Raw genomic sequence first — 18,724 nt, 5'->3', positions numbered from 1 at the left:
AAAAAAAAAATAGCTCTCCAGTGCATGTGTAAAAATATCTACGTTACTTCAATATTAGCAACACCAAAAGAAATAAAAAAAGCCTTCCTGTTGTATTTTAAATATAAGGAGGAACAATCCACAATATGTCTGATTCACACTGTAACCCATTTACCCCCACAATTATAGTCAGAAAAGAAGTGATGTACCTAAATGTACATAGCTGAAAATATCCCAGGCTAAGCTGGTATTATTTATTGCCAGCGTCAGGCAGGCTGTGGATGTGAGCCGATGAGAGTGCACAAAAGGAGCCTGTCAGTGAGCAAGACCACACATGCTACCCTTGCTTGGTGTTTCTGTAACAGGAATCACCAGCTTGGACATTTTCAGGTAGGTGTCAACCTGCTGTCCCCTGTCAAGACAAACCTTTCCAGCTGCACACAAAACCACAACTTTAAGAGCCCTTTGGTCGCTGAAGTCAGCTGCAGTTAAGCAAAGCATGCCATGAACTGGCTGCTGTTGTAGGCACATACACATCTAAAAGAAGTCACCCTTTCAGCACGTCAGTCACGTGAGGTGGAAGGTACAGTGAGACCCTCTTCTCCCCCCACCCCCCAGAACACCCTACATTCACTTTCTCCTTCTCCAGGCATCTTTTTATTTTTTTCCTTACAGCCACTGCTGCTGCTCCTCCTCCCCAGCAGTCAGCTGTTAGAGGAGTGTTTTTTCCTGGCTGGTGGTTCTCTCACTACTTTGCTGTAGTTCAGTCTTCATGTAAGCGGTAGACAAACAACAGGAACAAAACTTACTCTAGTATCTGAGGATGTTTATGTAGGGATATACTGGAAACTGACAGTCTATAGCAGCTTTGTCCAGTGCTCTGCTCTCAGACCATTGCAGAACATACTTGACACTAAAACTATGCTGGATTTTCACAGGTGCTCTGAAAGCCTTATCTAATCAGAGCTGAGCAGGCCTCACCACCCATTCCTTCATCTCTTGCTTCCGAGAAAGGGATATTTTCCCATTTACACAAATGGAGTGCAAGTCCCCAGACTGCATGAAATACACCACAGTGACTGACATTCCAGGAGAGCCGAACCACTGTTAACATTCACAGCTCAGCCTAACGCTAAATGGTAAGCATGATATGATTATTAAAACAGCTCAGGAACTACAACACATCATTAAAGCAGAACAAGCATTACATTCCCTCATTTTCTTCTTTTTGTTGCAAGACATTACTTCCTTTAAAGTTGAAAAGTGTGGCAGTTCTTTGAAGTCCTAACAGCCATTATTGTTACCAAGTTCTCTTCTCCCTTTTCTAATTGCTTTTTTATTCATGAAAAGTCAATTAAAAAAAACCCATAGCTTGAATTACCAGAATTTCTAGCTTATCTGGCCAGTACAGGGAAATTGTTTGGATATCATGTCACTCTTATTATTTGCCTGACATCCATTGTTCAAAAAATAAAGTCTGTTAAGTACAACAATTCAGAGTAGCAACAATTGTTATCAATCTTTCTGTCCTTATCATCCCACCTCAGCTTCTATGTATCATTAAATCTTCTGCACCTTCAGTGTGCAGGCACCCTATTACAGACCAACACAGTAGAGAAGTAGTACTTCTGAAATGAAAGCATTAGAGCAGCTATTCCCTTCAATTTTTTTTTTTTTTTCCTAACATAAAGCTGAAAATTTTGGATGAGAACAGAATTTTCACCTCAACATCTTCTGGTAGTCAAAACAGTATAATTTTGTTAGTGGTTTTGTGAGAAACATTCATAAGCATCTCCATAAATAATCATAGAACAGTTTGAGATGGAAGGGACCATAAAGGATCATCTAATTCCAACCCCTTCCCATGGGCAGGGACACCTCCTGCCAGACCAGGTTGCCCAAAGCCCCATCCAGCCTGGCCTTGAACGCTTCCAGGGATGAGGCATCCACAGCTGCTCTCGGCAGCCAGTGCCTCACCACCCTCTGAGTAAAGAATTTCTTCCTACTCTCTTTTAGTTTTAAGCCATTAGCCCTTGTCCTACCACTACATCCCCTGACAAAGACTCCTCTCCGTAAGCAAGAGGAGAAATCAAACCTAAATACCTTAGAAATCCTACCATTTTCTGTTCTTAAATTTTGTCAGGAGAATGTTCAGTCATGAAAATATAAGATCCAAAAAAAAATTTTAAAAGCCTTGCTTGGGTGCATAGATGGAATTATTGACTGTAATATTGCTAAGGAAATTTGGAAGGAGAGATTAAGATATTGTCAGAGAAATAATTTTGATGAACCGCTTTCAGGTGGCTGTAAGCATGTTCCGGAAAAACTGATCAAAGCATTTATTGGTTTGCTTCCCATTTAACATGAATGACCAACTTGTACCAGGCACAAGATGAAATTAATTGCTGCCCAAAGGAGTTCATGATCTGTGGCTCAATATGCTAGGAAATATCACATACAAAGTATAAAAGGTTTTAAGATGCAAGGCTTAATAAAATAGTTCCTCTGAATGTGTCATTGGTGAAAGAAATGCTTTCAACACCATCAGCAAATGTGGCGAATGCACTCAAGTGTGTTTGCAAAACGAAAACCAGTTGTTTTGTGATTTTAACTTTTTCAAAATTGCGTTAACCTTATTTAAAATAAAACAAAAGAACATTAAAAGCACGCCATATAAAGAAATACTATGTTTCATTCTGAATGAAGTTTGGATTTTTGTTTCAATGAAAAAAATACTGAAACTATTTTTTTTTTTGTGGAAAAGGTTTGAAAACCTTTCTTGATGTTTTTTTGAAAGAACATCTATTATTCAGACAGACACACACAGAATTTCACAGGTATAGGTAGCCTCAAGTGAACTTGAACACTCCCAGAGCACAAGTCAGTAAATAAAGAAAACATGACTGAAGGGAAGAGCTAGACAATTTTTGCCACCAAAACAAACAGCAAGATTTACTCTAAGAAGTTTTTAGGACATAGGAGACAAACATAGACTACCTTTATGTTCATATGTAGTTAAGTGAATTATCTACATGACTGAAGGCAGGGAAAAAAAGAGTTTCTCTTAATACAATCTTAATACATATAAAAATCATTTTTCTTGGAAAAAAAAAGATTTTGCGTGTTATTTTCCATTTTAAAGTTGATCTATTTCAAAAAGATGAAAAAAAAACCACCAGACAATCCCCCAACTGGTTAAACAATCTGAATAGAATGCAAAATTAAAATCAAAACAACAAAAAAAAATCACTTCAACCTGACACAAAACAAAGTATTTCTTTTTGTTGAAACCCTGAAATTTCTATCTCACTTCAACCCAGCCCACATGTGCAGGGAGCTGCTAGGCTACACGGCCACTGTGACAGAAAGACCGCTACTTACCCAGTGTCGCTGAAGAGCTGGTGGCAACATCACGCAGTCATGCAACCACATACCTGCTTTCATGCCTTCCGTAGCACCAAAACAACCCTGGATCTTCCAGCAGACATGCAGTGAGGACGTTTGCTCTGTGCTGGGCTCTTCCAGAGGGGTAGCTCAGGATGAAGGCACTCCCCAAGGCAGGGGAGAGGCTGATATCAGCCCGGCTGCTTGCAACAGCTTCAGTCCTTCACACATACACCATGTTCTGCCAGGTGAGGCCCTGAAGGAACGCCAGCCTTCCCAGAGTGCCTCTGACCTTCTTGGTTCAGGGCAGATGGGCATCTATAATTAAAACAAGGCCCACGTTAGGACACAGCCTAATTCCTCCTCCACCCAGCACCGATGTGAGGGCCTAGGCACCTGCTGCCTCTCCACAGCACTGCAGCACCAATGTCACAAACACAAGGCCGCTAGTTTTGAAGGAAGCAGTGGTGTGACAATAGGCGTAAATTACTGGCCAAAATTAGTCATTTCTACGGCTGGTGCTGCACTGACCTCCACGCGGTCAGACTACACCTCACAGAGAGTTCACGGCCAAAGGGGGCACCCATTCAGTGAGGAACGCCCTTCCCTTTGTTCATCTCTCTAGAGACTCTCCTTTTTGCCAGCTCTCTTCAACACCATACTGTTCACCATCCACACGGCGTGTGCAGTCTCCTCCTCACCCTGCCTAAAGCCAGGCACCACCAAAAAGCCCTGCTCTCCTGGGGAGCGCTGAGGTGGGCCCAGCGGCCCAGCATGCGTACGGGACGCGGCCTCCCACACTGTGGGGGCTTACAGGCTGCAGCCACAAGCTGCATTCTGGTCTCCAAGTTTTATTACCTTTTCGCTGCTGCTGTTTTGCCCCTGCAGACAAGCTGGAGAATAATGGGGGAATTTCCTCCAGCCTGTGCAGTATTTAGGGCTCATGTGTGCTGGCGACATCAGCTGCTAGCTGAGGCTGCCTGATTTTGTGCCGCATAACAACCTTACAGCAGAGGAATGGGATCCACTCAGAATTCCTTGTAGTGCTCTTACAAATTTCATTTGCTTGTAAATTTAGGCAAGCAGCGGATGTACTAGATGCCAAAGTGCTCTGTGCCTCTGCCTATCTGCTCTACGATGAACAGCAGAGGTGCCCATTTCTGCCTGTCCAGGCTCAGCTAAAAAGAGAGAAATCAAATCTGTTTTTGCCATTATGTCCCCCGGCTCTCCCCCCAGTCATTAAACAAATGTGACTTTTAGCCACAAAATAGACGCAAACCACAGGTGTAGCAGTTTTGTGGTTTCTAAAAAAACAGTTTTACAGCCATCCCTTGGAATAGCCTCTCTTGCTCGTGAACCTGGCAGAGTAAATAAGCCAGCTGTTTTGATGATGATTTTTAGATCCTTACAAAATGCATTTTGCTGGGCTGGCAAAATCCGTGTGTGACCTATCTCTAAGGTGTTTTTCTTTTCCTTCCTGGCTTTTTGATGTGCAATTACTTCCCCTAGGTTTGCAAGATGTGGAGTCACACAAAAAAGGGGGAGAGATTAGTGTGGTGCCCTTCATCAGCTGTGTATGGACACTCAGATCTCCCTCACCCTCGTATCTGTATATATACACAACACCTGTGACGACTGCAGTCCAGGAGCCACAAAGTATCCTCTGACCCCCACTGGATACCATTTTTGTTCCGATCTCGCTCTCTTGCCCATGGATCAACAGCTCTCCCGCTCGATTATACACAAGGAGGAACAATTTTACATTTTTTTTTTTTTTTTTTTAGAATTTGTCTTAGGAGCATTAAATCCTATGTATTTCTGCCACACTACAACCTTAAAAGCAGCAACTGTAGTGTTGGCTGTGTCTTCAGCTTCCTCATTATCAAGTAGGAGATAAATTAACACAGATTTTGTCACTTTCCAAAACTCATACATTCAAGATTTTTCATCACAGCAGTTTATTGTATTAGATATCAGTACTCTAACCTCTCCATTACAGCCTAAAGGACAGGCTTTATGAAGCCATAATAAAAATATGACAGCTATATTTGTTACTGTAGTTGAGATTTGGAGGAATGAAAGCATTGTTTGTTACAAAATGGCATCTACAGAAGAACTGTAATAAAACAGATGTGTTCTTGAAAGCAGATACACATATAGGTAAGGGTATGTTCATATCAAACCATCCAAGAGGCCCTCTGATAAAGTCAGTAAAGACGACAACAGTGAGAGAAGAACCTGTGCTTTTGTGCAGCAGATATGAGTAAGGAATTCACAGGCGAAGAAAGCAATGAACGAAGAACAACAAGCCCAGGCAAGAGATGCAAAGGGCAGTCATTATGGATAAGTTCTCAGTATGGGCCTCTCAAGTCAAGGTCATATGAATGTCAGCTTTACATCTCCTGAGCTAAACAGACAGCTCCTTTGCAGGCAGGAACAGCCCCCAAAACTAAAGGAAAATGGTGGGAGAACAGTAAAGAGGAGCCAGGAGTGAGAACGAGTCAGGAAGAGGCTTCCACAGCAGGAGGCAGTGAGTAGAGAGCCCAAGGTGGCGTGCACTGTGCTGAGAGAAGATCAGGCAGCCATAAAGAAAGGTGTTCAGGGTGGGCAGCACAGCCACGCCACTGTCTCACACCCCTTGTAAGATGTGCCAGCACAGTCTTCCTGAAGGAGGAAAGCTGCTTCATTCTGCAGGGAGAATGAAAACTTCTGTGCGATACTCAAGTCTTCAAACTCTACCCCAGTCCTAGACATGTCTGGAAAACCCATGGTCTCTGAGTCTTTTTAAACCCTGTCTGTTCTACAGAAACAATGATCCATCTTAACAGTGCCACAAAGAACCGTGGCTTGTATGATACAACTAGTTGGGTGATGCAATTCATTTCAGCCAATGGACTCCTACAAAGTTACATCCATCCACTGTCGTGCTGGCGCTCATATGAGCTGGTTTTTGAACTGGCAAGCTACAGGTAAAAAGCCCTGCATTTCCCTATTTTGAGCTTTCCGTTTGTTCAGATTCAATATTTTATGTTCCCTATGGCTTTGGTGTTCATGCAATATTTAATAGATGAGCACACTGCATTGTGGATCACAGCGTATCACATATTTCTGCGGAAATAATGTAAACCATGACCACATGAAAGATCTCACGACATGCCTGCAAAATACAAGCCTACAAAATCAGTTATGAAACAACATGCCTTACTGCAGGCAGGCTAAGATAGAGAGTGCTGCAGCTCCTCTAAGGCACTCAGTGCAGTCAAATCTATGCAAGTGCTAAGGAGTGACACCCAAACTGGTAGGACACTGCTTGATATTTTGTTTGAATCTCACAAAGAAAGGACTTTTATTGGTTACAACAACATCCACACAAGAAAGGGAGTAACAACTACAATTGTATTAAGGTTATATTTTTAACACAAACCAGGTAGACTGTGGTTCCCATCCAAATTAGTAGGAATTCAGCCATTGACCTCAAGTCAAAGCAGAATCAGGAGATGTAGGTTTTTAGCAGACAAGAAAATCTCTCCAAAAAGAGTTTTATGATGCTGTCATTATTCCCTCATGTTCTCATTCCTTTTATGATTATGACCGTCACTGGCTTTGGACAGCTGAAACAGGATTTGTCCACTATCTTTTACGGGAACCACTCTCAGTAGAAAGATGGGATTTTAGTTATATTATTTATTTTATTGTACTGAAAAGCATGTCCTTCCATGGAATGTTTCCATTTCCCCTTAAAACCCTTTGGCCCAAATCACAATTTTTGCTTGGTTTTAGTTACTGTATAGACAAAAAAAAAAAAAATCATCTACATCCTAGATGCATTTCATTCCTTTCAATGTAGTACTGTGTCAGAAAATAGTCCAACTGATGACATCGTTCCCTGCATTTGTCTGTGCTTGCTTTTGTGTTTCACTATTTTTAGTTAGCTATAAAAATTACATGTCTTTTTGAAGTGAGAAGAATTTGGTTGTGGCTTCAAGGAAAAACACCTCCTGACTATCACCACAATTAGAGAATTAGCTTTTACTCTTTTATGAATAGTCTTAGTAGCTGGGTAATGGAACCGTACAGCTCCATGGGTGAGATGTGCCCTTACATTGCATCTCAGAGACTGGATACAGAGAGGTTGTGAGAATCACCTTGATCAGTGGCCTGCAGTGGACACATTGGCCACGTGGACAAGAGGCTGCCCATGAAAGCTGCTACTGTACCATGTGGCTGGGCAGAGATGAAGTGTGGGTGTGTGTGTGAAAGAAATGGCAATAACAGAACAGGAAGGAAGAGCTACAGCTCCTTTACCATTGTTCCTTTAAATACACCCTTCATATCATTCCCCAAAACAACAGAGTAGCCTTGATTTAAATGATTTTTAATTTGTAACCTTAATTCAGTTACACTGAAATGGTGCTCTCAGTCTTAAGTACTTACAGGTGCTTTCTGCAGTGAAATACTACATTGTTGGCGGGGGGACAACCAGGGCAGAATGAATTGCTCTGCTGCTTGGGACTGAAGGGATGAAATCCTTTCTTCCAGCAGGGTTTAGCCCTCTGTAACTAACATTTTACTCTCCATGCTCCATGCAGAGAAAATATGAAGCAACATTAATTCTCCCTGCTGCTTTATCTACAGGCAGACTCCATTTTCAAATTGCAAAGCAGCACACAGAAGAAAAAAGTGATCATCAAAACCCTTGGAGTTACTAAAGAACATGGTGGCAGAGAGAAAGGAAGAAATAAAAAATTTTCCTTATACCCCATTTTGACCCCAAATCCCCTGATTACTGGAATACCCTCCACCGAAGAAAAAAAATGGGCTTGATACAGTCCCAGAAAGAACTGCCCACAGCACAGATGCTGTAACAAACTCAGTTTTTATACAGTGCAGGAACATTAATAGCGCACTTGGTGAGAATGTATACACTGTATTTGACCACAGCATTTTCTGCTGTACATGACAGGGTACTAATCTACCTCTTGTAACACTGAGTGCTAAACACAGAAGAGGATTTTGTCACCCAAAGCAACTGCAATAGCTAATAACACAGCAGAAGTACGAATACTGATGCAGATCTTAACTGTAAAAAGCTATTTGCAATCTGCAACAGGGAGTGAAGCACAGAAGAGCTAACTAGGGTCATTACTGGTCTGTCATGCTAGCCTTCCTCTCATCTGCTCACAAACCTTACCCAGCCAGGTTTTCTATTAGACAGTTGCCTCTTCAGGCACTGCAGCCCAGAGCTCAGCTCCTGCTCAGTCTGGTGAGCTCTGATCCCAGTTTTTTGCCATGAAAAGATCTTTCTAAGGATCCTACCTAAGTGAGTAGCACATAACCCCCAGGACCTTCCCGCAGTCCTGCTGCCCTGTGCCTTGAGCAGGTGGGCGTGTGGAAGGAATTGGAGGGCAGCAATGCTTATTGTAGCAGAAACATCCACCGGACCTGCTGCAGGGATCCCAGCACCATGTGTGTTAGGGACTGGCAGCAGGGAAGACAAAAGCATCTTAACAGAGCTTAGCAGTCTGTCTGCTCCCACACACTGTAGGACTGATGTAAACCTCTACTCATGTCTTAGAGAAGGCATGTCCTCAGACAGCGAGCACCCACTGATACACACCCGTAGGGTGACGGCAGTTGTATGAGTATTAGCGATGATGCTAGAATACAACATAGGCCTCTGAGGGCAAACCATGGTCATGTAATTGCAGAAGCTGAGATCTCTTTCCCCCTGAAGTAAAGGATCATGTAATTAATTCAAGCACTAATTAAAATTTAAATAATTGATAATATTATTACTAAGGAACTATATATAGCTATGTCAAGAGGCCCAGAAAATCTGGCAGTAATTGAATTAACTGTGGCTAGGGTGTAGCAGTAAGCAACCATCCCACATGCACATCTGAAACAATACCTGGCCCAACAGAAGAAATAGTGCAGGAGGGAGAATAGAATTGTGTTAAGCGAGGAATAAGGCCACATGGCCTGAAGTTGCTCATCAGAAGAGACATGAGCAGCTCAGCCGAGGGCAGGCATGAAATGAAGACAGTGCTTGGTACCATGCAAAGCAGTGGAACAGATGAGAACTGTAATGAGAGAGCAAAGAACGTTTTTTAGCATTTCAAATTAAATGGAAATTTCAGCTGTGGATTTGAAATGAGCATAAGAGCGTGCTATCCATCACGTTAGGTCTTTAACATAAGAATAGTCATGTAGTGCTGATAACTAGCTTATGCTTGTTTCTAAGGCAGAGTTAATGACTTAGTCATCTGGAGGAAGAGAGGGCACAGCAATGGCTAGAGGGGGAGAATCATTAGGATGGGACTTGCTTTGTCTGATGACGAGAGGTGTAGCAGCGGCTGCCAAGCAGAGAAATTCAAGAAGCCCCTTGCAATCCCATCCAGAAGCAAGGAACACTGTCTAGCACCAAGGCTCCTGGGGGTCTCTGAACACCCTGAACAACCTGTTCACAAAGGTGGTGGGGATCTGATTCAAAAAGGGAAAGCAGTAGGTGCTGTTGCTTATTTCACCTGCTTTGAATTCAACAGCTTCTTTGCTATTTTCTAACATCAGAACTCTTGTGGTAAAACCTCTTTCCTCCATCTGCAAGGCTCTTTCCCTGTCTGGCATTCGTGAGTGATTACACAAGGAATGAAAGCTATTTGGAGTGGGGAGAGGTACAAGAAATTCTGTTATTGGTGATCATCATGCACAATTTACACGAGAACTTAAAGCAGTGCTGCTCAGACCCAGGCTTCTGTCGCTATTAAAAAGAATTACTATTTAATGAGCTTCTATTTTCATTAATGGTGTGAGATTAAGGCTGCTTGCCACCAGGTGAATACTAATAGACAATCTTTAAGCAAATGAGGCCCTCATTCCCTTAATTTTAATTTATGATAGAATAAAACATGCTTTCTAATTCTCCATTTTGTTAAGCAGAAGCTTCACTGCAGATTTCTTGCTTCAGCAATTGAAAACATTTGATTTTACTTCGTCCCCTTTTCCTTTAAGGCTTTATTTGAAGGAAAAAGTTTTATGATAAAAAATGAATAGAAACATTATGGTGAAATAATTAACTACACAGAAAGCTCCTTTCAGTTTAAATATTCCACTGCAGTGCGTGAACTGAGGGCAAACCAGAGAAATGAGCCCAGCTCAGAGCAAACGTGGGGCTGACAGGTGAGGTTTGATGGTGTAGCTACAGGAACAAGTTACCGTGAGGAAAGCTGGCGGGGAGAGTCACAGCACATTAACTGCACCATGGGAGCTGCCTGTGCACATGCCTCCTCCTGAGCTAAGTGTGCAGCTCGCTCCCAGGCGAAACTCTATCTTCCCACTTCCAGTATACAGAGGGTCACCACACTGGAAGGGGCACATGAAGGCAAATAGTGAGGTAAATCCGTGGAAGCTTATGAGGTCTTCCTCCCAAGGCCTGCTGAGGGCAGGAGGCAATGAATATACGTGTTCGCACATCTAACGTGCGGACTGGGCTACTTTAGATTACTCTGAAACAGGAACTGGACCCTAAGCACCAGATGGGTGCAGAGAGTCTCTAAAAGCCACATACAAATAATGGGATAGGGAAGATGCAGCCAGGATGCAGAGAGGAATCTGACCCAGAAAAGTAATGGATTAGACAAAAAACCTTTTCAGCAGCAGTTTGGGGAATGATTATACTTGTTGAGAACAAAGAAAACAGTGTTGTAGCAATCAAAGACATAAAGAGAGTGAGCAAGAGCCCAGAAAAGAAGCATTTTATTTGTTAGGATGCACTCAGTAGGCCATATCTTAAAGAAGAAATACCTGCAGTTCTTAGAAATGTCCAATACAAAATAATGTCTAATTATGGTTTAAATGGGAGGCAGGGCACTAGTATTTTTCACAGTAAAATAAGGTAGTAAGGAAGGCTTAAAAGGGGAAGATTAAGAGAGCTGAAGGATAAGATACCCACAAGGGGGATGGTAAATTTTAGTTTGGACTAAATGAATCGTATGTATCACAGTGGTCAGTCTCAGACATCTGAACAGATACTGTGACCGAATTTATGTTTGTAAAGGGGTAAAAGAGTGAATCAAAACCAGAACCTGCTTAAATTTCTGTGATTTTTACTTTTTTTTTTTGGGGGGGGGGGGGGGGAGCAGCACTTACATATTGTGCAAAACTCTAAGCAAAACTGCAATAACCTATTATCCATCCTGAGCTAAATGGCCTTTTAGAAGGCTGTATTTATACAACCATAGCTAAATTAATTGGGATGACAGAAAGCATATGATAAGATTTTTCAATTTTGAATGTAATTATAATCTCCCTTTAACCCATCCCTTCTCCGTAGTTGCATTATTTATGTAATTGCATTATTCCAAGGTCAAAATATAATAATAAATTATAATCAGTTAAAGCACTCAGAGGTTTCTTTCAAACACACGTATTCCAGAAACAATTATATTTTACTTGAAAAGCAAGAATGCTCAGCTCTCTTATTATTATTACCGGTGCTCAGAGCACAACGATCATATTTTATTCAACATACTTACTGTTCCAGATAGATGCCTGGCAAATTGCTCTGAACATTTTCCATTGCAATTATGGACAGATTGCTTAAAGGTGGAACCCAATAAATGCAATGGCATTTTGGCATGGTTTGTGCTTATACATAAGAAAACGTAAACAGGCTTAACTCCCCACCCCATACGTAACAGTGTGCAAAGTCCTTAGACTGTGCAGAGGTTATCAACAGGTAGTCACAATTTTCCTTTCGTAACAACGCTAAAAGGAATGAGCCACGAATGACTGGCTAGAGAACAAGGACAATTACTGACATTTTTAACTGCACAACGCTAGCTGGTAACTTACAGCCTTTTTACTTACATGCCGTGTTTTTCTTGTTTATGTCTACTCAGAACTAATTCCTTGATCTAGCTGACCGCTAAAGCACATCTGCTGCCCAATTCCAGTAAAGCTCAGGAGCTCTCTTTTCTCCTCACAGGTTACAGAAGCCATGAGACCCAACAGAGCACCAGGACATGGAGTGAGCTAGTTTGTTTGTTTGATCTTGGCTCGTGTTTTCCTTCTAGTTCAACACTGTACTGGGACAACCACCACCATTTAGAAGAGTCATTACACTGTGTTCTACTGGATGCCTTTTTTTCCCCCCTAATTTTCGAAGAGGATGCAACAGTCATCCTATTGATTCAGCTCCGACAGATATCATAAAAGACTTATAAGATTTTTTTTTTTGTGCTCTTGGGATCCGTTACTATTTTCAAACAAGTCAAAAGAACTTAATTACACAGAGGGAAGCTCTCTATCAAATTCCACGTCTGGTCTGATAAGAGAGACTGTGCAGGTGGTGCTTGAACCTCTGGCTTAGGTTTTCAGAACAAAGACACTTGAGTGGACCTTACCCAGACAAAATTTTACAGATCCTTTCAAGTTTGACTAGAAACTACAGTAGCTACTTTTACATAAACACATAAATTAGAAGAACTGGGATGATCATTTGGCTTTGCTGTAACATGGACAACAATCAGAAAAAAAACCCAGATAGTTTTAGAGAAAAAGGCACAAGAAAGCAGGATGCTGATTCTAAGTTAATGAACAAGTTTTTACTCACAGTATCTTTCAGAAACCAAACCAAGAGGCTTGAACACAAAGCGAATCTGGTATTTTGATTCTAAAAATCTTTTGCTTTACGCCTGCCCCTCCCTCTCCCCCCCAGTTTTGCATTTTGTCTGAAGCTTCAGAACTTGCCCTTCCAATTTTTTTCTGTTTCAGAAGTCCTTCAGAATTTCTGCAAGCAAAACTTTATGACACCATTCAAAGCTTCCCTTAATTTCCAGAGCTGATCAGGAGGGAAGCTGGCCCTGCAGGTATTAACTGGCAATTTGGATTAAAATGCCTCATTTAAAGAAATTACTCCATGGATGAATGGTTACCTTGCAGGAAGAGAAAAATAAACTGAAGGACCATTGAGCTGGCATATGTTTGTGACCTGCAATAGAAGATCCCTGGGAATAATCACAGAGAACTGCAAAAAGAAACCTACTTTGCAAAAGCAGCAGGATGAACAACGGGCATATCCCTGTTTTAGCTTCAGGGTGGATTTGGCCCTGAGTCTTCCCTCCTTGCTGGAGAGAGCTGTCAGAATCTGTGCTTTTACTTCAAATGCACAGCAGTCAGAAGGAAGTCTGGAGAGCATTTTATCCTGGAAATTACAGGTAGAGGAAAGAAAGAACAGCACTGAGAGGGTATGACTTTCCTTATTCTCATAAATTTCCCCATTTCATTACAGAAGTAAGGTAGAAGATGAGGGACTGACAGGAGCCAGACTGTTTACCAGCAAGTTTACATCTTAAGTACACAAGGCACACAACAGAAAAGAAAATGTTTCAGTCCCAGGTTTAAGGACGGTTAACCCAGGGATTAAAAGATTCTGTGATGTGTTCAGAGGGAGCCTGTGCTGTGGAGCTGGAACACACACCAGAAACCTCTTGGACATCTTCTCTTTCTATGTGATCAGTACTTTTCTGTTATACATTTAAAATTGCTTTTCATGGACAGCCACAAAATATCCTCGCTTTCATCTACTTTTTAACAAAATATCCTGCCTTCTATCTCTTTGTTTAAACACATGTGAGAGGAAACAGCTTACCACTGAAATGAGGATGAAATCCTGTACAGAGAAGGGCTGGCGGGGACAGACAGAACTACCTTTGTTGGGGTTGTCAGATCTGCACCTTCAGAGATCGTGGGTCAAGTGAAGGCCCAAAATGTCATTTCAGATCTGCACCTTACCTGAACTGTGCTCCCCCAAGGTAGTTTCAAGCAGGGCAGTTGCTTGGAGACTTGATTCACAGTGAAAGATATCTTGGTATGCCATAAGCCATCGGTGCACCCTTAAAAAAGTAGTGCAAGTCCTAACTCTGCTCCTGCAAGCATTAAGAGGAATTTCTACAACTTTTCCAATAAATGCTTCTCAGAAAGGTAACTTGACTATACTTAAATTCCTCTTTTGCTCTCACAAAAAGAAAAAAAAAAAGTACCCTGTTTCTACAGCCAATCTATTTTAAACTTCAATTTCCTGTGCCTGCTAAAAAGACACCTGCCAGCTCATTTGGAAGGCCCAATCAGGTGCAGAAAAAAATGAAAAAATATCCCAGGCTTCCCCAACACAATTAATTCTTACTGAACCTTCTTGATTAGCTTATTTCTGTCAAGTAATTAAGATCTTTAGCAAACTACTCATATGTTCAGGTTATAAATGTCATTTATTTTATACACCCTTTTTCAAACCTGCCAAATAATACGAAAGTGATGCCACAGGAGTGGGTGGATGGTGAGAAGACAGTGGAATGGAAAAAGCCTGACAGCTTCCGAAGGGGAAAGGAAGGAAGTCGAGTGCTACAGGCAGGGAGCTGTTGGGAGAGGAGGGAAGGAGAGCCAAGGATAGAGAAATCACAGAGCAGGAGAGGGATACTGGGAGGGGAAAGTGGAGAGGAGAGAGAAGGCATGACCTGGAGAGGAAGTAAATAAGATGACAAGGAGGGTGTTCTGGTAGCACCACCCATACCAGGCCATGCAGACAAAGGGGTTGCTTCAAGCTCTGCAACCTCCCATCAGTAGTGCCTGTGACTGTCATGGCTGTTTTTAAACCGGAGGCCCTATTTCCCTTTCTCCCACCCTCACTCAAACTTCACTCAGCGTGGCCCTGCTGCAGGCTGGGGCTGCATCTCTGCAGTGCTCACAGAAGCCTCAGTTTCAGTTAGTGCCTCTAACTGCTACTGAGAAACAAATTATAATAAGTAGGAGAGAAAGACAAGAAAGAGATCCCGGTCCCAGGGCTTTTTCCTATCATGTATATCATCTATCTTTTTAAATAATACATTAATCCATTAAATGGGGATTTAAGAAGAAGAAATGCTCTGGCTCTTTTAAAAGCAGTTTACACAATTGCCATTTTTTCTCCGACCATTTCATTGCTCTGTTTATGGTTCTTTTACCACCCATAAAATTCAAACTTTTTAAATAAAATACTTGAGCTGCAGAGAAAAGGTTTTCATCTCCTTAATGAATACAAATGTCTCTAATCCACTTTACAAAACTTAAAGCCTATAAATGTACTGTGGGTGTTTGACAATGTTTGTCTCCTTTATTAGTCACGTACTACAGCACTGCAATGTTTTTTCACCTTGGGTTTTAAGCTCCTCTCTCTGGACAATAATTGCTCGCTGGTGGGCTTGGGATTGCAGTCCTTCTCCCCCACCTTCCTGCCTGTCAGACCCGCACAAAGCTGGATGGTTTGAGATCCAGGCTTTCTGAAGGGAGGCACTGCCAAGATCAGGAAGATGTATATCCCTGAGCATCACTGCTGCTGTGCCCACCAGCAATGCCAACGTACAGCACATTTACATCCTGGCAGATCCCAAAGCAGGCGTGTCCTGAGCTGTGGCTGAATGCTTACAGCAGCCCGTAGACCTCTCCTGCTCTGCCCAGAATCGAGAGGGACAAGGCACAAACAGGACCGACGAGTAAGAAAAGGAGAGAGAAGGCACTTCATGTGAAAAAGGTTTGCTTTGTATCTTCAGAGGCTCTATATTCATCAGAGCAGCACGATTGGAATCACATCTCATGACAGCAGAAGTAATAAAAAAGATTTTGTCAGAGAGAAAAAATAAGGAGGTCTCTCCATCACTACTGGCCCAGTGGGAGAAGTCAAATCTTTCACATAGCAGTGAAATTCAACTCAATTAAAGAAAGACCCTAGGCACTAGCATTGTCTGTGTTCTGGAAGTTATCATCAGAGAATTACCAGGTTTTCAGGTATACCTCAAGCACTCTTTGCTTTTTGTGGAGAACTAGACTATTTGCATGCCCTTCAGTGTACCTATAGTATTTACTAAGCAATTACAACTGTTAATATGATCTAATATGTTGTTGCTTCAGAGCTCCAGTTGCTTAGAGAGCTTGCAGAGGATTTTCCTGCGGCTTCATGCTCCATTGCCTGTCCCTCCTCACGAGCTGCTACAAAGCACAGCAATATTCCATGGTGACACACCGGACCCTTGGCCTCACCACTATGTCTTATGCAAATGTTTTAAGGCTGACTGACTGCTAATCTGGGAAGAGGGAAAGAACTTCTCACCTATTAATAACCTCTGCATTTATTTTCTTCCTCTGCAGCATGGGCACTGCTCTGCTGATAATTCCCAGCTGGCAATAATCCTGGGCTTTCAGACCACATCAGCTTCTCCTGTGCACAGGCACTAAGGCAACGACTGAAATGTGTTAAATATTAAGTAGCAGAGACTTCTAGAAAACCATCAGCATTTTCTTAAAGGTTTGGGAATGAAGAACTTCCATCTTACCAGCAGAGAACTTTTGAAAACAAATAGATCTTCCTTAATTAAAAACTACTAATAAGAGCTCATGGCTTTTTCTTACAAAGCGAAGGGTTGTCAATAGCCTGTGTTTAGGACTCCTAGTGCTACAACAGACCTACAACAAAATCTACTACCAGTGGCACCAGTCATCACTAGATGAGGACTCTCATATGCTAAATGGGTCTGTCTGATCTTTAAGGAGGCTGTTTTATGAATCTTCTGGCCATTTTGACCAAACAGCTTTAAAAACGGCAACAAAAAGTTTCTATCAAATGGTCCATTTGAATAACCCTAGCTATCACTTCCCTACACCTTTAAAAGTACAGCATAGAAAAAATGGTATACCAGTTAGAGTGAAACAGTAGTTGTAAAGGACCTGTCAGAACACATCATGTCATTAACAGGAGTGATAAACAAACCGTTAGTGCTTGATGCTTCTTCTCAGTAAAAAATAACCTTTCCTTACGTTAAGTTCGAGCATTTCATTTAATAAAACAAGTAACTAAAATTGGATTCATCTGCTGTTATAGTTATCAAATACCCCACATATAAATCATGATTCTCTCTCAATACAGTGACACATGAAAGTTTATAATGACCTAATGTCATGGGAATAATGATAACTGATAACAAAACAATTGCCATCAATATTAAGATGTATACTGGGCTTTACATCATCACTTTCCCAATCTTCATTTTTTACTGAAATTAGTCCTCCAATTCATCAGTAGGAATTATGACCAAATAGAATTTCAATTTGGCAAAAATGGAAAGGGATTCATCATTGGATTTATAAGGAAGAGCAAAATAAATCAGTGTGTCCTTTGAACGAATTAAAATTATGGCAGTAATGAACTGTAATGATAAGTGTTGGTTTCATGCTAACATAGATTCAGTAATTTACCTCTTTGTTGTTTGGTTCACTTGAAGAGACTCAAGCAAGCACTCAGACTACTACCTTCAGTTCTTTGTTCCCACACACTCAGATTTCAGAATTTGAACTACATCCAGAATTGCCTGTTCGGTGGTGGAGTATAAATTCACTTTAGTATGTGAGGTGCAGCAGCACTGCTGTTGAGAAAACAAAATAAACCAAACCAAACCCCACCTATATGAACAGATGAGAAAAGCAGCAGGAGAGAACTTCTGTAGTTGTAAAGGGAGGAATTAAAAGTAAGGACAGTTCTATAACAGCCATGGAAACTCCTGGCTGTACGCTGAACTGAAAATACCAGGTAACCTTCCCAAAGTGACAGCAGTTTACCTACCACCCCCAATACTGCACAGCATGAGCTGCATCACATCGGTTCATCACTGAAAGCACAGAAGTATCTCCCAGAAGTGAGTACTGGGGAAGACGCTAAGCTGCCAACCATATCTTGGCACAATTTGACATTAAAAAAACTAAATAAAAAATGAAATAAAAATAAAATAAAATGAAATAAAAATAAAAATAAAATAAAAGCTTTACTTTGTAGAGTGGATATTTTATCATGATTTGACCCTGATTTCCTGGGAAAGAAGAGGAAAGGAGTTTTTCCCTTTTATTAGCTCTGCATGAGTTTCTTGCAATGGTGACAGCCACACCAAGACCAATGCTGTGCCTACTGCTGAAGAGAGCTACGACTCCTTTCCCTCCTTCTCTCTTCCTCCCCAGAGGTAATTTTCAGTGCAGGTAGTGATGTGAATAAGGTGAACACACAGACATTTTATGGATCGTTTCTCACAGTTATGCCAAAGCAAGGAAACATTCAATTATGGTTAAAGAAAGGTAAGAACTTTGGGAAGAAGTTTTAAAACTTCTACCTGTTTGCTGCATGCATTTTACCTTTTCAGAGTGGGATTTAACAAAAATAAATATTCTTGAACTATTTGAAAACTCATTACCTCCAGGCAATGCATTAATTCCTACTGGAGCTAAAATGGGGAAAATAACAAACAAAGCTTTCAATTTCATAGAGTTAGAACCGCACATTGGAAGA

General features: G+C 41.5%; 1 protein-coding gene across 1 annotated transcript in view; it reads right to left on the bottom strand.

Moving 5' to 3' along the window:
- Window positions 1-14,572, bottom strand: part of LOC308197435 (uncharacterized protein) — an 86,960-nt gene extending 72,388 nt beyond the window's left edge. Inside the window, exons 1-2 of the transcript XR_013952934.1 lie at window positions 14,158-14,572; window positions 3,414-3,681 (exon numbers count right to left, since the gene is read on the bottom strand). The gene's annotated coding sequence lies outside the window, so the exon portion shown is untranslated. The remainder of the gene's footprint in view (window positions 1-3,413; window positions 3,682-14,157) is intronic.
- Between the last annotated feature and the right edge of the window lie 4,152 nt (window positions 14,573-18,724).

This window comes from Anser brachyrhynchus, assembly GCF_964034855.1.
Source record: "Anser brachyrhynchus genome assembly, chromosome: 6".
Lineage (NCBI taxonomy): Eukaryota > Metazoa > Chordata > Aves > Anseriformes > Anatidae > Anser > Anser brachyrhynchus.
The sequence above is the reverse complement of the archived record's forward strand: the minus strand, read 5'-3'. Positions and strand labels throughout refer to the sequence as shown.